This window comes from Ostrea edulis, chromosome 8 (genome assembly GCF_947568905.1).
Source record: "Ostrea edulis chromosome 8, xbOstEdul1.1, whole genome shotgun sequence".
Classification (NCBI taxonomy): Eukaryota; Metazoa; Mollusca; class Bivalvia; order Ostreida; family Ostreidae; genus Ostrea; species Ostrea edulis.
This window is the reverse complement of record NC_079171.1, coordinates 43395949-43413860: the sequence shown is the minus strand read 5'-3', so window position 1 is coordinate 43413860 and position 17912 is coordinate 43395949. Positions and strand designations below refer to the sequence as shown.

General features: G+C 35.5%; 1 protein-coding gene across 1 annotated transcript in view; it reads left to right on the top strand.

The window, feature by feature from the left end:
- LOC125662394 (uncharacterized) overlaps positions 1 to 17912 on the top strand; it is a 1158266-nt gene that overhangs the window by 119277 nt on the left and 1021077 nt on the right. The window lies entirely within an intron of this gene.

Here is a 17912-nt window from a genome sequence, read left to right as displayed (position 1 = left end):
TATATTTTGAAGATCCTTGACCGCTACCTTTAACACTTTTAAGAGGCATGAATTCTGAAACCGATCTACGTCGCATATTGTTCATGATCCTGGGTATTGTTTGATACCCATCACACGGAATATGAAAGACGTACATATCTAAGAATGAAGATATGCTGTCTAATAGCGGATGTCCTTTCCGAGTTGCCAAATCTTTTAGTAGATTGTCCGAGCATGTGCATGATTTTCTCATAGGCGATTCTTCATCCGATTCAGTCATTACAGCTACAAATATGAATCAGTTGATAAGCAAGTAAAATATATTTACACTCGACCTCAAGTGATCCCGTAGGTCATGAAGATAACCGAGCTAGGTATCATTTATATATATATATATATATATATATATATATATGTGTGTGTGTGTGTGTGTGTGTGTGTGTGTGTGTGTGTGTGTGTGTGTGTGTGTGTGTGTGTGTGTGTTTGTAAGCCCTGTCAATTGAACCAGTGAATAAGAAGGCACACGTGTAAATCAACACTGGGTCGGTCAAAGGAACACGAAAATGGTGGTGTTCAGTTGGATTTTTATAAAAATCAGTATAAAATCATTAAATAGTTCATCTACCATCAAAATCCTGAAGTGTTTACTTAACAGGATTTATGAGATGTGTGTAACAGGTGTGTAAAGATTTAGCACTCGTCCATCTTTTTTCCTTGCGAGCATGGCTTACACACTTTCGAAGTGCGCATGCTCTGTTTTGAATGACGTAATTTGTGATGTCATCATAATGGAGTTTTCCAGGGAAAGAAGTAGGCCCATCTGAGGTAAGTAAACACGGTTGAAAGAAATTTTTTGCATATTAACAATGAGTTTTTTATTAGATAGACTGATTAAATGGTGTTTCATACCGATCGTGTTATGTACAAGCGACAGAGTACCCGAGTTACTGAAAATTCCGATGATGAAAGTGATATATCTAGTACGTGAACTGTTTGGGTTTTTTTCTAAAATTTAATCTTTGCAGTTAATGTACTCTGTATACTAAAAATTCATATTGATTTTGGATAGAATTTCACATTTAAAAACAAATAGATATGCGCCAAGTCCTTAGGAATCAACCCCACCCCCACCCCTCCACACGGGACTTTTTTTTTGGATGATTGGACCGTATCCCCCTTTTCATCTGTCTCCCTACTTTGAAGTTTTTTTCCCAACGCCATGACATAAATAGATAAATAAATAAAATGCAAAAATAAAAACGAAAGATATATATGTATTCGGATTGGCATGTTCCACTTTGTCCGGGTTGAAATCCCCGAGGATGCAAATGTACATTACGCCGCACTGTTTGCAGTACGTGCATGGTACAGGTGTACCGCATAGGTATGTAGCTACTAAGACTATAAACCAAACAGAATATCATATGTAAAACTATTACTCTGAATGCATTTTACTTGTTTACAATGTAGCCTGTCGGGGTGTGGTGCATGTCACACGCGTTGTTTACACGTGCACTTTAGGTGGCAGTGGAGGAAATTCGAACCATGTATGGATTATTGTCTCCTGATAACTTTGGCAGTTAACTTTTGATTTCAATCTACTTTTTAAGAATAATATAACCCTCGCTAATCATTGCCAACCTGCATTTCGATCTTGGCAGAATGATCTTCAGCTACAATTCAAAATTAAGGGGTGATGTTGTGTACTGAGTTTTTCTTGATTGTTTACATCTGTGACTGTTTATGTGATGTATCAACTGATCAAGCTGTACAGTGTCATGACATATAGTGGCATAGCTTCCATTTATGTACTTGCGCATCATTTTGTCAAAAGAAGAAAATTCTAAAATGATAATTAAGATTTTTAACATGTATATGAATATACATGTATGTGTATGTTTGATTTTAGTATAATACCTGTAGAGAATATTTCAGTAGTATGAAGTGCCACACATTTAGACGCATGCATGTGGTGTTTAAAGGTCTCATCTGAAAGACCAGCAACTTTCTCTTTTGAATGCTAAATATGATGATGGAGCATTCACCTCACTACCTACATTTTCACCCTAAATAAAGTACAAGCATGGCTCGAAACCATGATTTCTTGATCCTGTTACCAGTCTTCACGAAAAACTTTGTAAAGTACAGGCCCTTCGGGCCTCCCAGTATAATAATTGTGCAAGCCCGAACAATATTTTGCAGGCCCAAAATGTTTATTTTCTAATTTGATCTCTTGTTATTTGCTGATTCTACTCTATAGACACATGCACAGTTCTTTTACTGTAGGAAAATACAGGTCAAGATGATCATAGTTAAAGAACAACTGACATTAAAAGAATATATTATTTTCCAACATATTAATCCAGTATATGCGAAAGTTTTTGGACCACACAGGACATTCGGTCCAGTGTAATCAATGAACACACCGGACCGAACCAAATTTTGTCAGACCGAAAAACCTAATGTAAAAAAGTGAAACACGTGAAAATGCAAAACCAAGTGAATCTTATTTATTATACTAGTAATACTATTCCAGGAATCCTTCCCGTATAATACTTTAGACAGTCCATGCGGTTTTAATCAATTCATTTACGTATTTGGATGTGTGCTATTTTTTTTACTTATAACAAACTCCGCATCAAGATAGTAAAGCTCAAAACCGGACATTGAGACATCTGACATTCCGGTCCGGTGTAAAAAATGATGCATCGGACCTGAGGCACTGCATATCGGTCAGGTCCGACGGTCCGATGTCTTTCGCATAGACTGATTAATCTCGCAGATATATCAGCAGCTCATGTTCAACTCTGTTTTGTATACACCACGTACAAAACATTTTTTAAATGTTAGCCAAGGCCTACCCTCGCAGTGTTCGAAATTGGTTTAAAACTTGGTATAGACCACTGGTCTATGCCAAAATAAGATGACTTAGACCTCATCGAATTGGCATAGACCACAACATTGAAAAAATAATAACACAAATTTAAAACATTTTCATTTACTTCTAATATACTTAGAAAGTGTATTTTCTTTCCATTTCTGTAATATCATCCTTTCCTCATAATGTTTATCAGACGTCGACTGACCATGCAAGGCCCTCTTGGATAACTTTATTGCTTTAAATCTAGAAAATTGGCATAGACAATTTGGTCTATCTCAATTACAGTTGGCATAGACCAGTGCCATTTGACATATACTCGGTCTATGGTTAATTTTGAACACTGCCCTCGGTCCAATGGGGCATGAATTTTCGTTTTTTTCTCCTCGTACGACAGTTTTTTGGGGTTTTTTTTATCGGATGGTTGTGATTGTGAAATACGCTTGGGTGGTTTTGAATTTCCCGGACGAGCCCCCTCCCTATACTTCAGAAAAGGCAGCATGGTTGATAATTTTTCTATGCGAAATTTGACTACTAAGTCATGACATTTAGTCTGAGTCAATCTCACGCTTTATTTGTAATATATACAGAACATATAAGAAAACATTTACAGGCCCATCGGACTCCAGGGTTTAATATTTTAAGAAGCCCGATCCCGATTTTACTGGCCTCGGGCATCAGGCCACTGGTTAATGTCGAAGACTGTGTTACCACTGAGCTACCATGACCAATTTTTATACGCCCGTCTTAAGGCGGGACGTATTATGGTATGGCGTGTCTGTCCGTCCATCTGTTAGCTTTTTCGTGTCCGACCCGTAACTTAAATACTACAAGGCCTAGAATCATCAAACTTTGTCTGTAGATACATCTTGGGTAGAAGGTGTGTCGCACATTAAAACCAGGTCACTGTGACTTTTCATTAAGAAGATATGGCCATATATGGCAAAAACTTGTCCGGCTCATAACTTGAAAACTATTAGACCTAGAATCACCAAAATTGGTCAACTAATGCATCTTAGGTAGAAGGTGTGTCGCATGCTACTTTAAGGTCACTGTGACATTTAATTAAGGTGATATAAAAAAAAAATGTTTTAATGGGTACTATCTATACTGTTAACAATATGTGACGGGCGTATCATGTGCCATGGCGGTGCACTTTATTTAACATGAATTCATAGCTAAAAAAAGATTATTACTAATTTTTTGGTTAATTCCATAAATATATTATTCCACTCTCTAGACACAATTCTGGGTTACCCCCCTGCCTTTGGGGGTATAAGCACCTCATTTCTTTCAGAATGGCACAATGTCAGGAGAGCTTTTGTTATTTGTTAAACTCTTAATGTTGATGGCATGCATCTTTGAACAACAGGATAATTTTTTAGATTATTATTTCTGATATCATATTTGTAAATTGTTTATGAGGGGTTGTTAAAAGTTTGTGGACAAAAGGACGCACTTATTAAAAATTCAGAGTTATCGTAAGTGAAAAATATAGGAGATGTGTAACAAGATTGTATATTTGAAGATTTTAATTTTAATTAATTTTTATAAGTATTGATTTCAGATACATGTATGACATTGCATGCTTGGTGGGGTGGGGTGGGGGGGGGGGGGGGGGGCTACAGTTAGATAATATTCTGGTCAGCACATTCGATAAACTACTTGGAATTCATTAAATCACTTCTTTTTCTTTCAGTGGTCTTCAACTTTTAATCTCCAAGAAGGAAATGTAATTAAAAGATGAATAAAGTATCCCTAAGAATACCAGAAGAAAGGCTATGTGTTGAGAAAAACAGCCCTTCCTCAGTACCTCAGAACTAGATGATAGCCCTTAATTGTTACTTTATGCTCAATATGACACAGTATAGAAGATCTGATCATGAAGAAGTAACACCATTGATACACTTGCCAACTGCCAAAATTACTTTCTGATAGTATGACGAGATTAGAAGATATGGTGTAGTCATGACACAAACTGCAAATCAAAGAATTAATTGTCTTCCCCAGAGGATGAACAGAGCACGATGGCTTCACATGGATAACATTTCCTTTCGAGTTTTGAAATTAGTAAGTATACAAAATATTTTAGGCCACATAGGGCCAAAAAAAAAATGTTTGTTTTAGGTCGCCTCTCATTTTTAAAAAAAGGGTTGGTAGGTAGGTTTATTTTATTTTTTTTTTATAAAAATAAATAAGTGCCTTCGAATCAATGAAAATTTTATAGTTAAAGTTGTAATATAATGTGTTTAACAGATAAAAAATGGGTTCAGAGCACAATGTTTAATTGACAAAATACACAGTATGTGATGGAGTTTTGATATTACAATTATAGATGTCTTGGCATTTCGGGTAATAGTTCGTATATCGATGAATTGAAATCGGAAAATTGAAAAAAATTAATAGGGTCGGTGGATATATTTAGGGTCGGGCAGGCGACCTGAAACAAACACATTTTTTATTTTGGCCTAGTCATAAAATTATTTTTTAGATTTTCATCTTTGTTTGGAAATAAAAATGGGCAGGTGGTTGGAGTTTATTTTTATGCCCCCCTTTGAAAAAGAGGGGGCATATTGTTTTGCACCTGTTGGTCGGTCGGTCGGTCTGTAGACCATGTGTTGTCCGCTCAATATCTTGAGAACCATTCACTTGATGATAATGATATTTCATATGTGGGTTAGCAGGGTTTGACATTTACTTTCTTGAGCACTAGACCAGTCGGGCTACTTCAAATAATATTTACTAGACCTGACCTTACATCCACTAGCCCTGACCAACTTTCCAGAGAAAAGAAACCCTGATGGTTTCTCCATATTTAAGTACTTAATTCAAATGACAAACGTTAAGTTTAAACTAAAACGTACTTAATTGTCTCAAAAACATCTTTAGTCTCGTCATTCAATTTGGTGCTTTTATTTTCAAACTTCCCAATCTACTCCTTTTTTTTTCTCGGAACATCCTTCCTTGAGGATGAGAAGTCGAGACATTCCCGCACATGTGTCAACAACGAAAAATGGCTATTTACGATTTAATTTATTCATTTGATACAGGCAACGAAATTAAGGGGAAATACTCGCTAAATGCGAGTTAAAAATTGAATTTGCGAGTAAAAAATCACAAGTGATCGCAACTTTTTGCGAGTGAAAAAACCCCAATCTTTTTCCCGGATTTCCTCGGTTTATTGGCTGTACTTTGAAGTTTACAATAATCTTGTCTTGTGCATAGAAACTCTTTACAGAATGAATATACAAGTATTGAAAAAGTAAACGTGGATCGAATAAATAACTAAGGCCAAGGTCATCTCAGTCGATGGCCTACTTCATACACACTTCGGATGTCTCAGAGACGTCTGATTTAAATAGCAAGCATATTGATCTCGTCCGTGTCTATATAAAACAACACATGACAGTGTGTCACCATTTCACGCGGTGTCCTTCTGTACTCTATAGTCAAACACTTCGAGTTCGCGGGGTTTTCTTTTCAACTAGAATTTTTTTAGATGAAATTTCCAAAAGTTTTGAACATATAGTTTAAATTGGCGCAAACAGTCTTCAAGATTTCAATCCACATGATGCTGTTAATAGGTGGTAGATCTCTGGACAGCGAGTGCGCCGCACAAGTGTACCATATGACCCGCACCATGTATGTTGTCTGATAATTCATTGAATTTTAAATGAAAGAATTCGCAATCTTATTTTTATTATTGCACTTTAAAGGAGATTTTAAAAGATTTTCCCAAAATTTTGATAAAGAGACATGCTTGTTTTCTTAAATTCATGTAAAACAGTAATCGATTGAAAAATGCTAGTAAAAGCTCAATTTTGCTAGTTGGAAAATAATCCACTAGCTAAAATTTGCTAGTGGTGAAAAAAGTTAATTTCGATCCCTGTGATAGACACTTTCTTATATTCAATTAAAATAAACTGGGGGTTTTTTCAAATGAAAATAAATTCAGTTTATATATATTTATCCGAAATATAACTTTAAACCCATTAACAAAGAGTAAATGTCGTAAAACATTACTTCCGACAGCGACTATGTATTCGAACTAAAAATAGAGATTTTGTCATCACGCGGTTCAAAATTGCTCGCAAACTCTTTACAGTTATTTTTTAAAGTTAAAAATAAGATATCTTATGGTTTAAAATAAAGTTTCTTGTTTATTTTTTCAACATGACCAGTCGGACTAGTAAATCGACATTTTACCCGACCGGACCTATCATTTATTAGCCTCGGTCGGTCGGACGTGCCTTAATGTCAAACCCTGGTTAGTTATGAGTAGAAGAGGATCCTTATTGTTTTTTAGGTCCAAAGGTCAAGGGTCAATCTACTCTGGACATAGGAAAATAATGTCCGCTCAATATCTTGAGAACCCTTTGCTTGAAAGACATCAAACTTGGCACACTGGTACATCCTAAGGAGTAGATGACCCCTATTGATTTTAAGGTCATATGGTCAAAGGTCAAGGGTCAAACTGGGCATGGGAATATACTGACCATTCAATGTCTAGAGAACCCTTTGCTTGACAGACATCAAACTTGGTACACCAGTACATCTTCAGAAGAAGATGACCCCTATTGATTTTGAGGTCACATGGTCAAAGGTCAGGGGTCAAACTGGACATAGGAATATACTGTCCGTTCAATATCTTGAGAACCCTTTGCTTGACAGACATCAAACTTGGTACACTAGTACGTCTTCAGGAGAAGATGACCCCTATTGATTTTGAGGTCACGTGGTCAAGGGTCAACTGGACATAGGAAGATACTGTCCGTTCAATATATTGAGAACCCTTTTCTTGACAGACATCAAACTTAGTACACTGATATGTCATCAGGAGAAGATGACCCCTATTGATTTTGAGGTCACGTGGTCAAGGGTCAACTGGACATAGGAAGATACTGTCCGTTCAATATCTTGAGAACCCTTTGCTTGACAGACATCAAACTTGTTACACTAGTACGTCTTCAGGAGAAGATGACCCCTATTGATTTTGAGGTCACATGGTCAAAGATCAAGGGTAAACTGGACATAGGAATATAATGTCTGCTCAGTATCTTGAGAACCCTCTTCTTGACAGACATCAAACTTGGTACACTGATACATCTTCAGGAGAAGATGACCCCTATTGATTTTGAGGTCACATGGTCAAAGGTCAAGGGTCACACTGGACATAGGAATATATTGTCCGTTTAATATCTTGAGAACCCTTTGCCTGACAGACATCAAACTTGTTACACTGGTACATCTTCAGGAGAAGATGACCCTTAATGATTTTGAGGTCACATGAGCAAAGGTCAAGGGTCAAACTGGACATAGGAATATACTGTCCGTTCAATATCTTGAGAACCCTTTGCTTGACAGACATCAAACTTGGTACACTGGTACATCTTCAGGAGAAGATGATCCCTATTGATTTTGAGGTCACATGTTTAAAGATCAAGGGTCAACCTGGACATTGGAATATACTGTCTGCTCAATATCTTCAGAACCCTTTGCTTGACAGACATCAATCTTTAAATAGTACGCTGGTGTATATTCAGGAGAAGATGACTCCTATTGATTTTGAGGTCACATGGTCAAAGGTCAAGGGTCAAACTGGACATAGTAATATACTGTCCACTCAATATCTTGATAACCCTTTTACTTGACAGACATCAAACTTAGTACACTGGTACATCTTCAGGAGAGGATGACCCATATTGATTTTGAGGTCAAAAGTCAAAAGTTGAACTGGACATAGTAATATATTGTCTCCTATATTTTAAGAATTATTTGTTTGATTGACACGTACCAAACTTGGTACACTGGTACAGCATAAGGAGTAGATGACCCCTATTGAATTTTAGGTCACATGGTCAATTCACTCTTGACATAGGAAGATATTGTCTGCTCAATATTTTGAATTGATGATAATACTATCAATTAAATGAGGTGTGTGTACAACCCTTTTCAATTTTGCACCATGGGGGGCATATGTGTTTTACAAACATCTCTTGTTTTTTTTTTTCAGAATATATATTTCACGTTCATTATTCTCACATGTTGCTGTAGAGTGTAGATTACATCATTTTTTTTACATTGTTTTCTTTGGACAGAAAATTTCCATACAGCAATATTATAATTGTTGTTGAGTGATTTTGAAGTACATTTTCATGTAACACTGAAGTTGAACATTCTTTTTCCCTGTTGTCCGTCTGTCTGTAAACTTTCACATTTCTGACTTCTTCTCAAGAACCACTGGGCCAATTTCAACCTAACTTGACAAAAAGCATCCTTGGTGAAGGGCTTTCAAGTTTGTTCAAATAAAGGGCCACACCCCCTTTCAAAGGGAAGATCTAATTACAAAATTGCAAAATTAGGGTGGGGTCATTTAAAAATCTTCTTCTAAAGAACCACTGGGCCAGATGATGTGAAAGTTACATGAAAGCTTCCAAACAAGTGTAGATTGAAGTTTGTTCAAATCATGACCCCCTGGGGTAGAATAGGGCCACACTAGGTGATCAAAGTTTTACATGTACAAATATATAGGGAAAATCTTCACAAGAAGTAGGAAAATAACAAGGCCAGTAAAATACAAATTTACGTAAAGGCTTCCTGAAATAGTGCAGATTCAAGTTTGTCATAATCATGCATCCCAGGGAAGGTTGGCCGAGGCCACAATAGGAGATCAAAGTTTTACATTCAAATAAGTATAGAGAATTTTCAAGAACCATTAGGCCAGAGCAGTTTACATTTACATGAAAGCTTCCTGACATACAGCTCTGTAGTGCAGATTCAAGTTTGTAAAAATAAAATTTCCAAAAGGTGTCGCTGTGTTTGGTGTAATTTTTGTTCGTTCTGCACAAACTAGCTCATTCAGCTTGACACAGCCTAGGTAATTTACAGCTGATCATTTGATAAACATTTACTTTGTAGAAATAGAAATTATGATTTTTATCTATTTATACATTTATTGCTATTTCTATGAAGACCTTTTACTAATCACTTCTCTAAATATTTTTGCAGATTTGTCAGAATGTTATGCATCGTTATCAACAGAAAAGAACTTCATAGGTAGACCAAAGCTGACATGGGATGAGATCCTAGAACAAGACCTAGAGTTTACAGGATTGGATAGGATCAATCCACTGGGTCGCCAAGTGTGGAAGTACAAACTTCAACCTCGACAGGACAGCCAGGCCTCACCCTTGCAAAAAGATTAATTTGGCCTGGATAGTCAAAATGAGTGATGATGATTGATATCAAGGTCTGACACTGGAAGCTCAGTAAGGGTAGATGCTGGCAATGGAGCTGTTTAGCAATAAAACAAACAAGTTTAACATTAAACATGTTTGTATACTTTTTTGGCTCACCTGAGCCAAAGGCTCAAGTGAGCTTTTCTGATCACCTTTACCTGTCGTCTGTCTGTTTATAAACTTTTCACATTTTCATTTTCTTCTCCAGAGTGAACCACTGGGCCAGTTTCAATCAAACTTGGTATGCATCATCAATAGATAAAGGGTATTCAAGTTTGTTCATATAAAGGGTCATGCACCCTTCAAAAAGGAAATAATCATAGAAATGCAAAAATAGGGTGGGGTCATTTAAAAAACCTTTTCAAGAACCACTGGACCAGGAAAGTTGAATTCACACGAAAGGTTCCTGTTTTGTGCAAATCATGGTCTCTGGGGTTAGGGTGGGGTCACAATAGAGAATCAAAGTTTTACATTCATATATATTGCATATTCAAGTTTGTAAAAAGCTCACAGGGGTAGGGTGGGGGTCACATAGGGGATTTAAGTTTTACATGTGAAATATATACAAGGAAAATCTTTTAAAATCTTCTCCTCAAAAACTAGATGCAGAACCGTAGCTCTTTGAAAAGAGAGCTTCAGATGAACCCCTTATAAAAAAAACTTCAATTTATGGCAGAGAAAAAAAGTGCATGTTTAAGTCCCTCTATCACTGCATTCCTGCATCGCTGTCTCATGAATTTAATATTAAGTAATTCCCAACATATTTTCCCACTATACTTGTTTCCAAACATACTTTCAAATATTTTCTAAACCCACATATAACCCCAAAACAGCTTCAAGTGATTTCAATTTCTTTGTTGATGTAGCCATGTTAAGTAGCCAGTCAATTTGAACCCCAGTTCATTTCCATACTCATACTCATTTTGAAACATAATGTCTGTGTGAACTAATATCCTCACAAATATTTTTAGTGAAATATTTTGGATGAAATCATCCCAGTTGGGTTAAATACTTATTATTCAAATACTGTAGGTTTGAATATTGAACTAATCTCACAGCTTTCTTAAGTTTGGTCCCCATCCCCACCAGTCTGTTTTTACGCTTAACTATTGAAATGGGGTGTAAGGGATCAGACTAGGCTCCTCAACAAGATGAAAGGTTTTATCATAAGAAATTCATAATATCACCTCTGGTTGGCGCGGGTTTGAATCCTGCTCGCACCGGTAATTGAGAAAGTTTCCCAGTTTACTCTCGGAAGGTCGGTGGTCTCTTCCCAGGTACATTGTATCTGGGTTCTCTCTTCCACCAATAAAAACTGGGCACCACCAGATAACTGAAAAATTGTTGAGTGTGGCGGAAAACAGTTAAAACAATCAATCATATTATGTTATTTGACCTTGTGACCCTGAACTCTGAGTTTGACATACTTTTAAGAAAGTATAACGTATTAAGTATATCCAGGACTATTTTAGATAGGGCTTTTATGTTTTGTATATTGATTACTTATGGCAAGGTCTTTCATATCATACCAAGACCTACGACTTTTTACCTTGGTCTTATCCAGAACAGCAATATCATGCTAGTCATATCTTTGTCTTATATGATTTCATTTTAGTAATGTTGTGTTCTTTAGAGCTAGGTTTGGGTCACATTATTCATGAGAATAAAGATTGATAAAATAGCATTTAAAAATCAAAACAGCAGGGCCAAGATGACTCAGGTGAGCGATGTGGCCCATGGGCCTCTTGTTGATTTTGATATTTCTACCTATATCATTTGTATGAGAAATGGAACTCCTTTTTTTCTTTTACAAATACATGTATTATCATATGGATCCATCTTTGTTGATTATTTAATCAAAGGACATATTCAATTCATTCAATGTAAATTTATGGATATGTCTGTGGTTGAATTACTTATGTATGTATGTATACATTTTTTTCGCACATGCAATTACATATATGATGTATATATATTTACTAATTGTACATGTAATATCCCCTGTTATATAATAAAATATATGACTGAGAATAAAAGACCTGCTGTTTTCATTGCTACCATGAAACATTAAAAGATTAGAATAATTCAAATATCTTAATGAATTCTATAATATATGAATTTGATATTTGTATATGATTGCCTCACTGGTGTTCAATGTGAACTTTGGTTTATTGTTTCAGTTTGCTCGATCTTTATATCAAATTAAAATTTAAGACAAATAAGGAATTATTTCCGAAATTGGTTAATATGGTACATTGTAGTAAAATAATCAAGAGTTTATTCATATGAGATAGCTAAATTTCACATGAATAACCAGTGACTGATTCTTGATTGTCAACATTTTCACCGAACAGTTCAGAAATTACCATGGTACATGTACATACTATTAGGGGATCATACAATTCCTTAAAGAGTGACAAATTTTTAAATATCACCTTTTCAAGGAGAAAAATCCTCTTATGTATATGAATACTATGAAGAGATTAAAAGAGAGGTGGCTAGATCACTTGTATGGTGAGATTCATTTGTGGCAAGAACTGGTATGATGTCTTGAGTCAGAAAGCACTGGAATCCACTAGGAATAGTTTTAGATCTATGGAGCGCCAAAATAACAAACTCAGATATTTGAAGATTTCTTTAATTATTTGAAGATATTATTAATTCATTTCATGCACGCAACATTGCAATCAAAGATCTCTTCAAATAATTAATGATATCTTCATTTGAATTGAATTATTGATATCATTATTTATTCCGCTGAATTGATGCACACAATAATTTAATTGTTGCTCTCCTCAAATGAATTATAATTTAATGATACCAACAATAGAATTAATGCATGCTACAATTCAATTGAAGAGAGCAATAATTCATTAATGCTAACATCACTTAATGTGCGCAATAAATGGATTATTGCTCTCTTCTATTGAATTAATGATATCATTAATTAAATTGATGCGTGCAATAATTATGTTAGTGAGAGTAATTATCTAATTGAGATATAATCCTTAATTAATTCGACATATCCACAACTGAATGAATGATTTCTTTAATTGAATTGTTGCTCTCTTTTTAAAAACAAAACAACGATGTGCGTATTAATTACTTATGAAATAGCCCTGTATATATAATTAAAAAGATCTATTGAATTAAAAGAGATAATCAAGTCATTCATACAGAGCTCTAAATTAATTTTTGCAAGCAATATTTCCACCACATGGATATTATTGGACTTCAATTATTTGAGCTTATGTAAAACATTAAGATTTTAAAAATCATCCTGGTGAATTTGTATTACAAAAGTCATGAGAGGACACGTCCAGTTTTTGAACAAAAACAGAAAGTAATATATTCCCTTGAATTTGGTCATCCCTGTCCTCAGTGTGTTTCAGACGTGTTTAGTGGGAGGGGGGGGGGGGGTCCAACACGTTTAGCGGATATTTAGTTGTTGGCATGTGGCGGGAGCGAAACCAGGATTTATCCAAGGGAAGGACGTAATGAGTGCCTAAAGCACTAAATCTCTAAACAAAAATATCTAAGATGAAGGAAAATCGTGATTTTGGGGGGTTTTCTATTACAATTTTGTCCTCATATTTCAAAGTGAGATGATAGTCAAAATTGACATAATTTCCATGTACATATCATAAACATGTAGATATTTTTGTAACAGTATATGAAGGAATCTGGAGCAAATCCTGATTCTGAAGTTATATAAACTGGTGTTATACACCGGATTTTCAAACAATTTATGGTTTTTGCAACGTTTGATTAAAGTTTTCTGTAAGGCCACATCTATGTAGTTACATTTACACAGAATGTTCATGAAAATGTTACCTTTTGGAGTGGAATTAAGATATCGCGTAACATTTTTTTTTTTTTACAAAGATATCTAATTTTGATCTATATCAAAAGTCAACAAAAAACTTAAAAGTAATACAAAAAATGTATATAATTATTAATACTTGTTTTAGATCTTTTAGGCACTGCATTATACAGAATTTTGATTTTATTTATCATACTTTTTAGTTGAATTACTACCGAGTCTGGCCCGTACAGCATGTATTGACAAACGAGGGAGTCTATAATCATAGATATATATATATACTATATGCATAAATATTAAAAATCAAACCATACTTTTCGAAAAGCATTATGTACAGAGAACGTATACATTCTAGTTGCTGATAAGAACCTAAATCGTAAAAAGTATGGTTTGATTTTTAATATTTATGCATATAGTATATATATATATATATATATATATATATATATATATATATATATATATATATCAGGGAAGTCGTTGTGGCCGAGTGGACTTACGCACTGGTTTGACAATCTTGCTTGGCGGTGGGTGCCGTACGTCGCTGGTTCGACCCCGGGCTGGGGCGAAAATTTTCAGTACCTAGTTGTGATTATTTAGTGCTTTATATATATTATATATATATATATAATGATAATTATTATAAGTTATTATTACAATTAAAGTTATCATTATGGACACTACTACCCCTCCCCCGACCGGTCGCGGTAGCTCAATGGTAGAGAGTTCGCTTCATAACCGGGAGGTCGTGAGTTCAAGCACCGTTCATCCGTAAACCCAATTTTAAGACGTTGAAATTGGTAGTGATTGCTCCTTCGCCAAACACTCGACATTTAGAAGTGAGAATCACGGATCTTTTAGATGTGACCTTATAAACGTAGATCCCTGGTCGTACATGTAGTAGGTGTTCGCACGATATTTCAAAGAACCCTCACTGCTACGACCTTGAACCCTATGGATACTTAGGATAGGTACTCCGCTTAAAGCTGGTTACGTCTCAATATGAATAAAATATTCTCGACGGGACGTAAATTATATAAGCAATCAATCATCCAATCAATACTACCCCCCCCCCCTTTTTGTTGTTGTTGATTTTCTTAAGGCGATAATTTCAACGAAATGTGTGGATTCCCTGTCTATCCCATCCCAATTTCCATTTATGTAATCGTTTCACACTTTTTTGTAAGTTTTAGAGATTGGCCTTATGTATTTAGCGTGGTGAGAATGATTGTTTGGATGTTTCAAAGTGTTTGATTGCCCGTGTGTATCAGAGTGTTTAACTGGCCGCGTGTTTCAGAGTGTTCAATTGCCTGTGTGTAAAGGAAAGTGTTCAATTGACCGTGTGTAAAGGAAAGTGTTCAATTGACGGTGTGTAAAAGAAAGTGTTCAATCCCCTGTGTGTAAAGGAAAGTGTTCAATTGCCTGTGTGTAAAGGAAAGTGTTCAATTGACCGTGTGTAAAGAAAGTGTTCAATTGCCTGTGTGTACAGGAAAGTGTTCAATTGACCGTGTGTAAAGAAAAGTGTTCAATTGCCTGTGTGTAAAGGAAAGTGTTCAATTGACAGTGTGTAAAGGAAAGTGTTCACTTGATAAGCAAAAATTCAAGGAGTGAATAAAACTATATTTCACAAATTTCGACCGCAGCAATGTCTTCTATGTTGTTTTTAGTACCAAATAGTAAATTTTCGTACTAAAATACCAATAACTGTAGAAGTGTTCAGTTGCAGGTGGGGAGTTAAGGTGTTCATTTGACACGCGTTACACGTATGTGTGTGTGTGTGTGTGTGTGTGTGTGTGTGTGTGTGTGTGTGTGTGTGTGTGTGAATGAAGATGTTTGGTAAAGCTTTAACACTTTCATTTCAAACGTATATATGTGATCCAAATAGATAGAATTCATATCCCACAGTCAAAATAATTAAAATAACTAGTAATCCTAATTGTACAATTAGAGGGCTTTCCACCTACAATGATTTAAAAAAAGATATTTAAGAATATTTAAGATGATGTTAGAAACGCAAAAAGACCTTGAAAATAAAAATAATATATAATTTTCACGATGACCTTGACATTTGACCTTGACCTCATTTTGAAGGTCAAAGGTCATCGGTCTTAATGCAAGTGATCCCATGTCTCTATCTATATTAATGTAAAAGCTATAAGCTTAAAAAATGTTAATCAAGACATTCAGGGGCAATAATTTGTTTAGGGGTTTTCAGTTACTTTCGGTTAGCTTCTCAATGCTAAAAATACCTTGAAAGACGTTGAAAATGGGAAAAAAATAATTTTGATGATGACCTTTGACCCTGACCTCATTTTGAAGGTCAAAGGTCATCGGTCTCAACGCAAGTGGTCCCATGTCTCTATCTATATTAATATAAAAGTTATAGTTATAGATAATGATATTCGAAACTTTCAGGGGCAATAACAATGCTTAAGGGTTTTCGTATCCCTTTGATTATTTTTTTTCTTTGCAAGAGGGTTTTACTGTGAATTCATTAGCAAAGGTTTCATGTCTCTATGACTTTCCGTTAAGTAGGAGTAGCGATAACAAGGTTTTCAAAGCGAGTCTCCGAAATTCACAGAAGGGTCAAAGTTCAAAGTTGTAATGCATACTATCAAAACCAATCAAGAAGTCAATACTTACCCCTATACTATTTCAACGCTATCTTAAGCAGGAAAGAGTATAAAAAGTGCTATTTTTTCCTCTATTCTGATGACTTTGACCTTGACCTATTTTTTAAGGTCAAAGGTCAACAATCATATTCCAGTTGGTCCCATGTCTCTACGACAAACCGTTCTCAAGTTCGACATGTTTTACGAATAAATTGCAAAACATAAAGAGGCATTAACTCCCTTTAGGGGACACCGAATCCCTTCATATGAATTTCTTCGCTTCTACTAATTACCCTCTATACTTTACAAAAGGTTTCATCCTCCTATCAATTACGGTTAAAAAGTAGAAGCGCTAACAATGATTTCTGCGAAAGATCCAATAACTCCGTAAGGGGTCAAAGTTCAATTACGTTGGGTGAACTGTATTCGTTTCTCAAGAAGTACTATATGGTGGACTATAAAGTTTTTCGATAAGTCTTCAGACGAAAAATTTTTTTCCTGACGGCAGGAAAATAATAAACAGAACAATAACAATAGGACTTTCCACAGAAAGGTGGAAAGCCCTTACAATAACAATAGGACTTTCCACAGAAAGGTGGAAAGTCCTAAAAAAGCAGGAAAATATGCTGTTCCGAACTATATTCAAATCTCTAGCGCTTTCTGGATTTACACATCCATCCTCAGGTGAATACAATTCATATTGATTATGATTCACCTGATTGACTGGTTGATTCATTTATTGATGTTTCCCGCCACACTCAACAATTTTTCAGTTATACATGTATGGTGGCGCCCAGTTTTTATTGGTGGAAGGGAGAACCCAGATACAATGTACCTGGGAAGAGACCACCGACTTTCCGAAAGTGAACTGGGAAAATTTCTCACTTATCTGTGCGAGCGGGATTCGAACCCGCGCCGACAGAGGTGAGAGGCCGTGTGATTTTGAGCGCGATGCTCTAACCACTCGGCCACAGAGGCCCCTAGTCTGTTAATTAGAGTTCAGTGGGCAGGAGGAAAAAGTTGAAATACAAAACTGACATCAAAGCCTGCAACTGGCGTGTAATTCAATAAGGTGACATGCAATTAATCAAAATAACGTGTAAAGCCTTCAAAGCCAGAATACATGTAGCTGATTTCAAATCAAATGACATTGCATTAGTCATCGGTTTGAATCATATTATAGCCACGCTTTATTTACACTGATTTCGACAAAATCACCTAGAATCCAAAAACAATATATCCTCATCAATTTACAAGCCTCTTACAAAATTTTTCAATTTATCATTATCCCTGGGTAAACTTCCAAGATTATGGAAGATAGCTCATATTAATATCAGTCACATCAGCTCTTTTTAAAATGCTGGGAAAAAAAAACAATTTAA